This window comes from Papaver somniferum, unplaced genomic scaffold, assembly GCF_003573695.1.
Source record: "Papaver somniferum cultivar HN1 unplaced genomic scaffold, ASM357369v1 unplaced-scaffold_7, whole genome shotgun sequence".
In the NCBI taxonomy this organism is placed as follows: domain Eukaryota; kingdom Viridiplantae; phylum Streptophyta; class Magnoliopsida; order Ranunculales; family Papaveraceae; genus Papaver; species Papaver somniferum.
In genome coordinates this window covers 186,869-200,268 of record NW_020649859.1, presented here as the reverse complement: position 1 = coordinate 200,268, position 13,400 = coordinate 186,869, and the positions used below count along the sequence as shown (strand labels likewise).

The 13,400-nt window shown below is 38.6% G+C and overlaps 1 pseudogene; it reads right to left on the bottom strand.

Moving 5' to 3' along the window:
- Positions 1–1,624: 1,624 nt before the first annotated feature.
- On the bottom strand, positions 1,625–2,471 carry LOC113343876 (annotated as a pseudogene).
- Positions 2,472–13,400: the final 10,929 nt, after the last annotated feature.

Here is a 13,400-nt window from a genome sequence, read left to right as displayed (position 1 = left end):
TAATTTCCTCACCTCCATGAATTATTCCTTCATCTGCTTCTTGATTTCTCTCTACCTGTCTATGGTTTCTGGTTTACTTCTCTTCTTCTACTTCTTCTGCTGAATTTGATTGCCAAGTGTGTATACTCACCCTATCATAATTTGTATTCCTTCCTTGTATTAGTGTTTGTTGAACTGGTGGTTGAATTTGATTTTCTCCATTATTTCCCATTCTATTAGATTCTCCCATTTCACTTCTTTCCCTTCCAGCAATTCTCTTGCTTCTTCCAACAGTAGTTGGTTGTTCTGATGTATTTCTTCTTCTAGCCATTTCTTCAATATTAATGAATTGCAAGAGATTATGTAAAATTCTTAATCAATCACCCAAAATTTTCACAAATATCAATATTAATCTTCAATTTTTTCTAGAATAATCTTCAATCTTCAATCGTCCCTGTTTCTAGCGCCATTATGTAGTTGCAGGAAATCCTGCACTACACCCCTCACAAGATTTCAATAACATTCAACTCATTTTAGATTAACAATCTTAATTTTATTGATGAATCTTTGAACAATCTTACAAGAAAAGATAAAGGAATCAAGAATAACCACTGCTTTAGATTTTCTCTCTCCTATTTACTTGCTTCTCACTCAGAAAAGATCTCTCTCCTTCCTTTACAACTGAGCGACTATTTATAAGGAATTACATAGTGGATGACAGCTAACATGTCCTTTATTTTCGGACCTGACCTGCGACATTCTCGCATCCTTACAAATGTTAAACTCGCAAACTCTCTAATTTTCGCAGGAACATCACATTTTTGTCATGATTTTAGCTGACATCGTTTATCATGTCAAATCTGAAATTGTTCTGTGACACTGTTGTGTTGTGTTGTTGATAATTTCGCTGAGGCATTATTGCTGCGAGATTCTGATCCTACAGAGTGGAAGCTCAAGCCTATATCAAAGAAGTGTATATTTCGTGGGTATGCAAAGGGTGTGAAAGGCTACAGGTTATGTGTAAAGACCCTCAAGCTCGTCAACGCTATTAGACCGGTCAAGGGTCGAATTAGCCGGTAATAACTCGTTTAGTTTAACGGGAACGCTAATTAATAGAAATTAACCTAACAACGATTTAGATACGAAACTAGTACCGTTGGATAGATCTCGAAAAGTTACGCGAAATGGACTACTCGAACGTGGTAATCTGATATATCGGATGAAGGAGATATTATCAGTTTTGTATGAAGGAAAAATTAGTCACTTTGCTTTGAACCGCCCGACTGCCCTTATCGTTTGGACGGGTGCCTTTAGCAATTTTGGTCGGCCTTATCAAGACCAACACCTTGTTTGTTTACAGCTGACTCATCTGAGTCGTATGGATCTGAGTCATCTGGCTCTGAGTGAAATCACCTGACTGATCTGGAACTGACCCAGTAAGGTCCGACTCAGAAAATGTGTTTGTTTTGTGAGTCAGACCTGACTCAGCTGACTAAAATTTATGGGACAGAAAATACCCTTGTACACATTTTAGGCCATAAGCATTTACCACTACCAACTTGTTCAATAGACTCTCAACCATCTTTCTTTTTCACGTAATCAAACATATCAGACATCATAAAATAATAAATTCCAAAAGAACATTTCAAGTTAAGAATCCTAAAAGCATAAAAAAAAACTTGTTATCTTCCAAAAAGTTGTAAATAGGTACTCCAGGTTCTTTGGTGCTGAGCACTTACGATTCCTACCTGAAATGTCGTAGTGAGAACCATGCATGGCATGGACAGAACAAACCATCAAAATCCCCAGGAATTAGGCAAAGGGATGCAACCAAGTTGGGTATAGACACCAACAACAATAACCCATTCTGGGTTCTTGACTTTAACCGCATTGTCCTTTGGATCACTAGGATGCCCTGGTCGGCAGTGTTGGCAAGTTTTATATCATCCTCATGCGGCGTTTGATGAAATATGCTTTCCCACGCCACTTGACAGTCACAGTAGAGTCGGGCTCAATGCCTGACAGGTCAACTTTGAGAGAGGCTAGGGCCAAGACATCCATGCATACATGCTCAAAACAAACTTGAGGACCAGCAGACGAATCAGGGAAGACGAACCAGGGCCAAGAAATCCTTACTCACTGACATGCTCACTATAAAATATCCGAAGAGTTGCTGGGGTTTCTTCCTCCATCCCAATGTTAGATATTTTTTGGGAAATAGAATCCAAAGCAAACCCTGGCACAATTAAAAAACCCATCAAATGAAACGAAAACTTGGGATAATGTTATAATCTTAATCATTTATATATGTAACTGTATTGATAGTGTATATCTAACGGTAACCACAGGAAAACAAATACGAGACGTGGATAATTTGAATGGAGATCGTGCGTACAGATTTTATACATTTGCGAATTAAAAAAATAAATTATCACTAATCATATGCCTCCATTCAAGTACGCACAAATTAACAGGATGTGTAGAGAAACCATTTTATAGATAATATGAAATAAATTATGCATGCGGTCCTCGCTTGTATCATTTTATGAAAAATTGACAAAACAACACCATGAATACCCAGAATTTGAAATGTTTAGCTATAAAATGTTAGACAAAAGAAGTGATTTCAATAGCTCATATCGGGGTTCTCAATAACTGCATATGTTATGGTAATGAGATTTACAGAACATCAAAATTATATGGTTTCAACTATGCTTAGCTAACATATATTACATAATTTTCTTAGCTTACATATAACAAGCACAACTGTTTCTCTTCATAATCAAACATTTGTCATTTCACTAAACGGTAGATGGAGCAATAGAGATACATGAGAAGGAAACTGGAAACAGTCAGGTGATGAGTGCCAAATATTGTATATATTTATCCCTTTTTGTTGGCATTTAACTCATCTTTTGATCATTAATTCTACATTTTATCCCATATTCTGTATTTTCATTGTTTTCAAGAATAAATATTTTTCTTACTTAATTTTGCATTTTTAGGTAATAAATAAAGTCTGGATGACTTGCGGAGCGGAAAAGAGCAGAAAAGTAGTGAAAAGCCGGGAGAAATCACGCAAGGAAGCCGCGAAGAATGGTGCGCACAACCTCATTTTATACACACAAAAACGCCTCCGTTCTCAGCCATCAGATCAGTTCTCAGAAGCATCCGATGGTCGCTCCTTCATCGCGCATCAAAATCTGAAGCTCCTATCACATACCATAGCACCTAAATTCTAAGCCTTCAGATTAGATCACATTTAGATCCTACGGTCGCTTCTTTGCCTTCCCATCAAATCTCGATACTTCCGCTTAACACTACAGCACCTAACCTCGATCTTCGCCGTTAACTTTGTTGTATTTCACAATCCAACGGTTGAAGTGATTCATCTCTCATACCACCGTTAGATCTACCAACCATCTTCACATCCAACGCGTCTCCTCGCTAGACATCAAAGTTTGATGAACCCGCTCAACACCTTAGCCATCGAACCCATCGACCTCAAGCCAAACACCCTCTTCTTCCCAAATCATTTTCTTTCTTTCTTCTTCTCCTCCACCCGACAGTTGCAGAGCTGCAACTGCAACACCATGTACGCCACCACCATCTCTTCCATCACCACCTCGAGCTTCACCATCATCCAGCTCCCTAGTATTTCCCTTTCTTGTTCTTAGCATCAACCCTAGGTGCTACAGATAAGAAAGAGAAAAGCTAGGGCATCAGTAGACGCAATTGGGAGTTGTGGAGCTGAGGAGGAGCAGAGGGAACATCAACAGGGCATGGGTCGAGCTTAATTCAGAAAATTGGTGAGAGAATTTGATTTTCCCCAAAATTTTAGGGTTTCGAATTAGGGTTTGTATTTTTTGTTGTAAACTATAAATAGGAACTGATGTGTAGAGAGAAAACTGTTCTTGGACTAGCCAAGTTTCCACCCAATTTGGGTTAGGTTTGATTTTAATTTCATTGTCAATTTTCATCATTTGCATATTTTTCTTCTTGTTCACTGTGTGTTTTGATGTTGTGTAATTGTTGATGTGTTGTTAGTTTAATGCTCCTGTTCATTTGTAATTGTTCCTGTTTAGTTCTAGGTGTTAGCATGTTCTAATTCACCACTAGGGTGAAGATGAAACCTTAATGCCACTGTGTAGGAGACTACAATTTTGGCCTCTCATCACTTTGCTCTCACATTGTATGTCAGGCATACATTGTAGTTAGGATACCCCTGTGATTGAAAGTGCAGCAGCCCATGTTAATTGATTATGGTCCAAACCTCAGACTAGTTATGCTCTAATCAGATAGCTAGTACCTTGGGAGGATAATTTGGTTGCAATTGGAATATCCGACTTAGTCTAGGTTAAGAGGTGGAATCAATGCCCTAGTTTGCCATCAACCTTCATTCTCATCCACAATTCCATCATCAACTGTTAGCTTTGTTCTTGCTTTGTTTTGCTTTTGCCTTGATTGTTTCTTCTTTGCCCTGCAACTCTGTTGCATTTTTGCTTTGCATTTTCTTCACTGCTTGAGCAGCTGCAGCTGCTGCTGCAGCTCTGTTGCTACTGCACTGCTGTGCATTTTCTGCTGCCAATTCTGCAGCACTTCTTCTATTGCTGCTTTGCTTTCCTCTCCTGCAGCTCCTGGTTCTGCTGCAGTTACTGCTGCTGTAGCTGCTGTTGCCTCCTGCATCTGAGCCTCTGCAGCTGCTGCTGCCAATCCACTTCTGTGGTTGTTGCATTGCTGCTGCTTGCTTTGCTCTCCAAGGCTCACTTCACAACTGAGTCTAAGGCCCTAAGCCCAAGTCACAGTTGAACTGTTGAGCCCAAAGCTCAAATCAGTTCACTGAAACAAAGCCCAGCTTTCAAAGACCAAGCCCAGTTTCTAAAACCAAAAGCCCAGAGCACAAATTGGGCTCATCAGAAGACCATAACCAAAGCCCAAAGCTCAATCAAAGGCCCAAAGCCCATTTGCACTTCAAAGATAACTGAGCCCAAGCTCAGTTCATTTTATGTTTAACAAACCCACTAAGCCCAATACATTCAAAGGGCATTCAAACCCAATAGTACATTAAGCCCAACACTTCCAAAGGGCTTCTAAGCCCAAAGCAAATCTAGGAACCCATTTAGCTAAAACACTTCCGAAACACACCCGATCTCTGTGGATCGACCCGTACTTGCACGAGCTACAACTGACGACCGTGCACTTGCGGTATTACTGTAGGCCCGTTTCTATTGCTTCAAATTTATACGCCTTTCCGGACCCACCAAGTTTTTGGCGCCGCTGCCGGGGATTGGTGCTGTGTTTTATCTGTGTTTTTTCTTAGCTATTATGTATTTCATTTCATAGCATTTGCATCTGCATCTGCTTCATTTCATTTGCTGTTGGACCTGCTGATTCTGAACCTGTTTTTCCTCTGCTGGGACGCCACCAAGGAAAAGAACCAAAACCCAACTGGGTTTTTGCAACAATATCAGAGCAGCTGGGCTGTGCTAAAAAGGTAAGCCTAAACCCATTCAATCGAGAGAACCCAACCTGTGGGCTTCCAATTTTTAATTGTGGGCTTGTAATAATTAACCCAATTTTTTTGGGCTTTTTATTTTTCTATTTTGGGTTTGTAATAATTTATTTTTGGGCTTGTTGTTTAATTTGTGGGCTTGTATTTATTTTGTGTGGGCTTGTTTAAATTTTTCCATTGGACTTGTATTTTGGACTCTGGGTTTAAACCCAGCTGAGCTGATAACCGATTGTGGGCCGCAGCCTTCCTTTCATTTCATTAGAGGCTTGCACAGTGGGCTTGCTCCCATTTCAAAAACCAAATTTTTATTTTCTTCTTTTTATTATTTAAAAAAAAAAAAAAATAAATAAAAAATAAATTAAATTAAATTTAAAATTTTCTTTTGCTCCCATTTTAAACCAAACTTTTCTTTTCAAACCCGACAAAACCAAATGTTACCCATAAAAACCAAATTCTTCCCAAAAATCCAAACCCATTAAAAACCAAATTCTGAGCTTTGTACATTCTTTACTTAGCTTTTGAGCCAATCATGTATAGATCTTTTTCTACAGTTGGGGAATACAACAAATCCCTTAGAGAACTTGCGTGTGGACAAACTTCACGTTATGAACCTCCCACAGACCATGATGTCAATAGTTATAGGAATTATTATGGACATTTTCAAAGTCCCGAGCCTCAATACATGAACCCTAATGACTATTCACACATGCATCGTTTGCCACAACGTGAAAATGAACATTTTGCTAATGCCTCACTCACACAATCATCTCTTGTGGATCAATTAGAAGCTCGAATCGCAGCTTTAGAAATGCAATCACATGAGGAATCTGTCGCATCTAATTTTCTTAGGCAACCTGAAATCTATGCATGTCCCGCATGTGGTAGTTTAGACCACCCTGTTGAGAATTGTCATATTTTGCATAATTTTAGGCAATCTAGAGAAAATCCAAGGTATGAAATGCCCATAAATTGTGAGAATGGTAGTCATTGGGACCATAATCAATCCTTTGAGGGTTGCGATCAATCTTTTATAAACCCTAATGACCATGCACACATGTACCAATCACCACAATTTGAACATGAAGAATTTTGTACTCCCATGAATTTAGACTCCACCACAGAAGCTTTAAGACTTAGTGAGCAAAACTTCGATAGATCTACATCACGAATTCAGGCATATTTAGATCAGATTTTGCTTCACCTACAAAAGGAGGAAATTCATGAGGAAATGTATGTTGTCCCTAATGAAGTGTCTAGTCCCATTCATGTAAATGATGTTGAATATGAACCTAATTTAGAGGAACATGAATCGACTAACGACACCACCACTTTTAATGAGGACCAATATGCATGCTACCATGATGATGATGATGATGATGATTATGATGATGTGTTAGAAGAACATGAAAATATTGTGGAACCTGTTGGTTCAATAACATATGGCTTCTCGCCCTCGACCTTCATGAATGTTGTTTTTTCTAATACTCATTGTAATTCATATGATTTTGATATTGACATGGGATTCGTACAATTATTCTGTGAAGATGAGCATGACATAGGAATAGTTGAATCTTCTGTAGACACCAATATGCATGAAAATATATTTGATGTGTCTGATTCTCTACCTAGGTCACATTGTGATATTTCTCCTGATTTGCCAATGCATGAGAATGAATTTATTGATGATGTTGATGATTCTGATTGTGATCTTGCCAATTTGTATGATGATTGTGAGCATGATGTGACATGTGTAGATGATTTAGGAGATTTTGATTTGATTGATAATGATATGCCTATTCTTCTACCTAGTCACAATCTGATGGCCTTCCACCCAACCTAGATTTGGTTTGTACCATATTGTAAACCAATTTTCTGAGAGTCCCAACCTAGGTTTGGAACTGTGTGCTTCCCAAGTCCTCTTGGACTATTTTGCTTCTAATATAATACATTGAGGAACCACAGTTGGAATTAGCATGTTTGCCCGTCCCTAGCACAGTTCATTTCGAGCTAGACCTTGTGCATGATGAACCCCCAAACTGCGCGATTTTGTTTTCAAAATTATATCTTCTGTAAAATCCAGGTTTGGGGGTAGCTCATTTTGTTTCACAGTTTCACTTGCGTGCTTTCCTGTTATTATTGTGTGAAGCTGTTGAAATCTACACTTTGTCTTTTGGGTTGATCCTCAACTCTTTAGATTGTTAGTGTATGGTGAATTTTTTGTATATAATCCAGTAGATAAAATTTTAAAAACCCTTTTGTTCCTTTTGTATATATTTTGCTAATCCAATATGATCTCGGCTGAAATATGTTGGATTTTTGCCTTGAATAACGGAGTTTTAATTCTGCTTTCGCCGAAATCGGGTATTCTCTCCTTTTACTCTACTCAGCATGTCCCTTTCCATATGTTGCATTTTAATTCTTTCCATATTTTGAAACATTGAGGACAATGTTTAGTTTAGGTTTGGGGGTATGGAATGATACCATGATAATATGCTATAATTAAAAACGAACTCCTTCTTCTTTTGAAAAAATTGAAAAATTCCAAAAAAATAAAAAAAAATTAAAAAAAAAAAAAAAAAAAAATCATAAAAATGGAGCTCATTTACCTTGAAATGTTGACTCTTGTGCAAATATGTATTTTTATTAGGAGTCTTAGTCTAGATATTTAGGCACCCTGATTCTAGCACAATTCACATAGTGATAAGAAATTTGCACGCGCACGATCTACCAATACATGTATGGCCTCGATCTTCAAGGTGTTGGATAGGAAGTTACGATTGCCAATCACTTTAGAATACTGAACGAAACTTGACTAGCTTGTTCTTTGGTTGGTTGGGATAGAAGATGGAGGTTACATTAAGAAAACAACCATCGAATTTAACTGGGTGCATCAAAAAGGGCTACCTCTTGCAAAGTGTCATGTAATTTTTGTTTCCTTTTGTATATGTATCAAAAGTGTTTCTTTCAAAAAAAAAAAAAACGATGTATATATTCAAAAAAAAAAAAAAAAAAAAAAAAAAAAATATATATCAGAAAAATACCAAAAAAATCAAGTATTTATCAATTCCATCATCTCTTGTTCCAAAAATAAAAGAGATTTATCAATGTAAATAAGAGTCATGTAAAGATTCTTTTTGTTTCTTGTAATAAGCAAGGAGGGTGTATGCCATTGATGTACAACGCGAGAAATTGTGAAATACCTCCAACTCATTCACAATTCTCGTAAAGTCCGGACAGCTAGCTAGATTTCGACCTCAGTTCTTAGCCTGAGAAACTATCTCTTGGTGATTAGTAGTCATACTTCAGATCTTTCTTTACACATGTGTAGATACACTTTACACTCTTATCACATGTCCTTATTTGTTATCAGTGCTAGGATTGTGCCTTGATAGCTAGATTGACATCTCCATTTTGCTGTGAGCTTAAACTGTTTTGCACATGTCACATTTGATGGAATATGAGCTTATATTTTGTCCTTAGGTTTTGTAGGCACACCTCTGGTAAACCTTCACGAGACTTCAACTCGTCCACTAGGGACACTTAGTGGTTTAAAAGGCTTAGTGCATACGCTAAATGCATTCGAGAGACCAGCGACAGTGGTATAGTTAGGATTTCCTTAGTTTTGTTTTACTTGAGGACAAGTAAAATTCAGGTTTGGGGGTATTTGATGAGTGCCAAATATTGTATATATTTATCCCTTTTTGTTGGCATTTAACTCATCTTTTGCATTAATTCTACATTTTATCCCATATTCTGTATTTTCATTGTTTTCAAGAATAAATATTTTTCTTACTTAATTTTGCATTTTTAGGTAATAAATAAAGTCGGATGACTTGCGGAGCGAAAAGAGCAGAAAAGTAGTGAAAAGCCGGGAGAAATCACGCAAGGAAGCCGCGAAGAATGGTGCGCACAACCTCATTTTCTACACACAAAACGCCTCCGTTCTCAGCCATCAGATCAGTTCTCAGAAGCATCCGATGGTCGCTCCTTCATCGCGCATCAAAATCTGAAGCTCCTATCACATACCATAGCACCTAAATTCTAAGCCTTCAGATTAGATCACATTTAGATCCTACGGTCGCTTCTTTGCCTTCCCATCAAATCTCGATACTTCCGCTTAACACTACAGCACCTAACCTCGATCTTCGCCGTTAACTTTGTTGTATTTCACAATCCAACGGTTGAAGTGATTCATCTCTCATACCACCGTTAGATCTACCAACCATCTTCACATCCAACGCGTCTCCTCGCTAGACATCAAAGTTTGATGAACCCGCTCAACACCTTAGCCATCGAACCCATCGACCTCAAGCCAAACACCCTCTTCTTCCCAAATCATTTTCTTTCTTCTTCTCCTCCACCCGACAGTTGCAGAGCTGCAACTGCAACACCATGTACGCCACCACCATCTCTTCCATCACCACCTCGAGCTTCACCATCATCCAGCTCCCTAGTATTTCCCTTTCTTGTTCTTAGCATCAACCCTAGGTGCTACAGATAAGAAAGAGAAAAGCTAGGGCATCAGTAGACGCAATTGGGAGCTGTGGAGCAGAGGAGGAGCAGAGGGAACATCAACAGGGCATGGGTCGAGCTTAATTCAGAAAATTGGTGAGAGAATTTGATTTTCCCCAAAATTTTAGGGTTTCGAATTAGGGTTTGTATTTTTTGTTGTAAACTATAAATAGGAACTGATGTGTAGAGAGAAAACTGTTCTTGGACTAGCCAAGTTTCCCCCTAATTGGGTTAGGTTTGATTTTAATTTCATTGTCAATTTTCATCATTTGCATATTTTTCTTCTTGTTCACTGTGTTGTGTTTGATGTTGTGTAATTGTTGATGTGTTGTTAGTTTAATGCTCCTGTTCATTTGTAATTGTTCCTGTTTAGTTCTAGGTGTTAGCATGTTCTAATTCACCACTAGGGTGAAGATGAAACCTTAATGCCACTGTGTAGGAGACTACAATTTTGGCCTCTCATCACTTTGCTCTCACATTGTATGTCAGGCATACATTGTAGTTAGGATACCCCTGTGATTGAAAGTGCAGCAGCCCATGTTAATTGATTATGGTCCAAACCTCAGACTAGTTATGCTCTAATCAGATAGCTAGTACCTTGGGAGGATAATTTGGTTGCAATTGGAATATCCGACTTAGTCTAGGTTAAGAGGTGGAATCAATGCCCTAGTTTGCCATCAACCTTCATTCTCATCCACAATTCCATCATCAACTGTTAGCTTTGTTCTTGCTTTGTTTTGCTTTTGCCTTGATTGTTTCTTCTTTGCCCTGCAACTCTGTTGCATTTTTGCTTTGCATTTTCTTCACTGCTTGAGCAGCTGCAGCTGCTGCTGCAGCTCTGTTGCTACTGCACTGCTGTGCATTTTCTGCTGCCAATTCTGCAGCACTTCTTCTATTGCTGCTTTGCTTTCCTCTCCTGCAGCTCCTGGTTCTGCTGCAGTTACTGCTGCTGTAGCTGCTGTTGCCTCCTGCATCTGAGCCTCTGCAGCTGCTGCTGCCAATCCACTTCTGTGGTTGTTGCATTGCTGCTGCTTGCTTTGCTCTCCAAGGCTCACTTCACAACTGAGTCTAAGGCCCTAAGCCCAAGTCACAGTTGAACTGTTGAGCCCAAAGCTCAAATCAGTTCACTGAAACAAAGCCCAGCTTTCAAAGACCAAGCCCAGTTTCTAAAACCAAAAGCCCAGAGCACAAATTGGGCTCATCAGAAGACCATAACCAAAGCCCAAAGCTCAATCAAAGGCCCAAAGCCCATTTGCACTTCAAAGATAACTGAGCCCAAGCTCAGTTCATTTTATGTTTAACAAACCCACTAAGCCCAATCCATTCAAAGGGCATTCAAACCCAATAGTACATTAAGCCCAACACTTCCAAAGGGCTTCTAAGCCCAAAGCAAATCTAGGAACCCATTTAGCTAAAACACTTCCGAAACACACCCGATCTCTGTGGATCGACCCGTACTTGCACGAGCTACAACTGACGACCGTGCACTTGCGGTATTACTGTAGGCCCGTTTCCATCGCATCAAATTTATATACACATTTCGGGGCCCACCATCAGGTGAGTGAGAGAGGTGGTCCAATTTCCCGTCATTGTTACAAATTGGGTTTATTATGGTTTGGTGGGTTTATAATCTGGAAGCAGACAATAGAACCTTTCTTAGTTAGCACAAGAAATGTAACCAGTACACACAACAGGAAAGATACATATGTAGCCAGGCCATGGTTTAATCAAAAAAAGAAACGGAGAAAAAGACCAGGGCACAACAATAATGTTTTTTTGTTCTCTTTATAGAAAGAAAAATAACATTGGAATACTATTTGGAGACATCTTAGGTACACTGACTACATAACTTAGCAACATTCACATAACATGAAACAAAAATCTGATCAAATATACTTCTCTTCTTGGCATTTTCACAAACACCATCTAAAAGCTAAAAAAACATCCATCAAATACTCAACCATCCAAGAAGAAAAAAATAATCAAGTAGAGTATGAGCATAGGAAACCCCTGGATCTAAATGAAAAAAACATGGGATGAAATAGTTATACCTTCACGAAATTTTAATCTTCTTCTCTCTTACTTATTTCCTTCCCCCTTGAAGCCAATTAAGAACTCAAATTAGAACATAAATAAAAACCCATGTTCCAAATCACACAAAACCCATAAGAAAATGAAAGAAAATACATGGATGAAGAATTAATAGATTTCCAAATCATACCTGAAGATGATGATTCTTCTAAAAGAACATTAGGTGATTTAAAAGAGATGGAGAGATAAGTTGAGAGTGACGATGAAGATAGAAATTAGTGGATTTGTTGAGAGAAATCAGTTGAGAAGAAATCTAGGTTTTGGTTCCTCGTTTCCCATCTCTTCTCTAGACGGAACAAATGAAGGAAATGAAAAAGAAAATTTTTGATATAAAGCGTTGAGGACATTTTGGTCGATTCTAGCGAGTCAGGGGTTTCAGCCATCGGCTCAGGGGCTAATCCATGACTGACTCAGTAGGACCCAAATCGGGGGTTACTTCTGACTCAGATGACGAGTCAGGAGTTACTAATTATTCAAACCAAACAGTCTGACTGCTGACTCGGCGTGAGTCAGAAGTTGACTCAGACCCAGACGCCGAGTCAGCTGCAAACAAACAAAGTGCAAGTCGAGAAGATTCATTCTTCTTTCTTATTCTTCTTCATTCTTCTTCTTCCTTCTTTCTTTCTTTTGCTTCTCTTCTTCCCCTGTTCTTTCTCTTCTGCGAGTGATTGAGAAATCAAGAGGAGGTTTTGTGATCGGTAGGAGGTGTAGAATATCATGGAGTAGTTGATGGTGGTGGTGGTGTTTCCGTTTGAGTTTAGGAGGAAGTGGAATCGATAAATCAATAAGTTAAGGTTTTCCTGGTTTGAAGTTAGGTCTGTATAGAGATGATGATAATGATTTCGAGTTTTTTGTGGGCGAAGATCGAATGGGTTGATGTTGTGTTGATGATATGAAGTTGTTATGAAGATGAATCGAAGAATCAAAGAGCTAGGGTTTCTGTGAAATCTTTGGAGTTCGAATTAGTGATGTATAAGAGGAATTGGAGACTAGGTTTCGATGATTGAGGAACAAGATGAAGTTAACTGGTTGATATGAGTTGTTCGTGAAGGATTGGAAAAATTAGAGTTTATGTTCTGTTCCTCCCCAAATTAGAACTAGGATTTGTAGATCTAATTGTATATTCGTATGGATTTGATAAGTAAATTGGGTTGTTGGTGAATGAAGAATAACTAGGTTATGGCTAAATTGAATATGTGAAGTGATTTTATTAGAAGATCCGTGAGTTAGGTTTATGAGATGATAGAGATGAAGATTGTGAGTGAAGGCTAGGGCTTGATTCTGTTAGCAAAAATCTGTTGGAGCT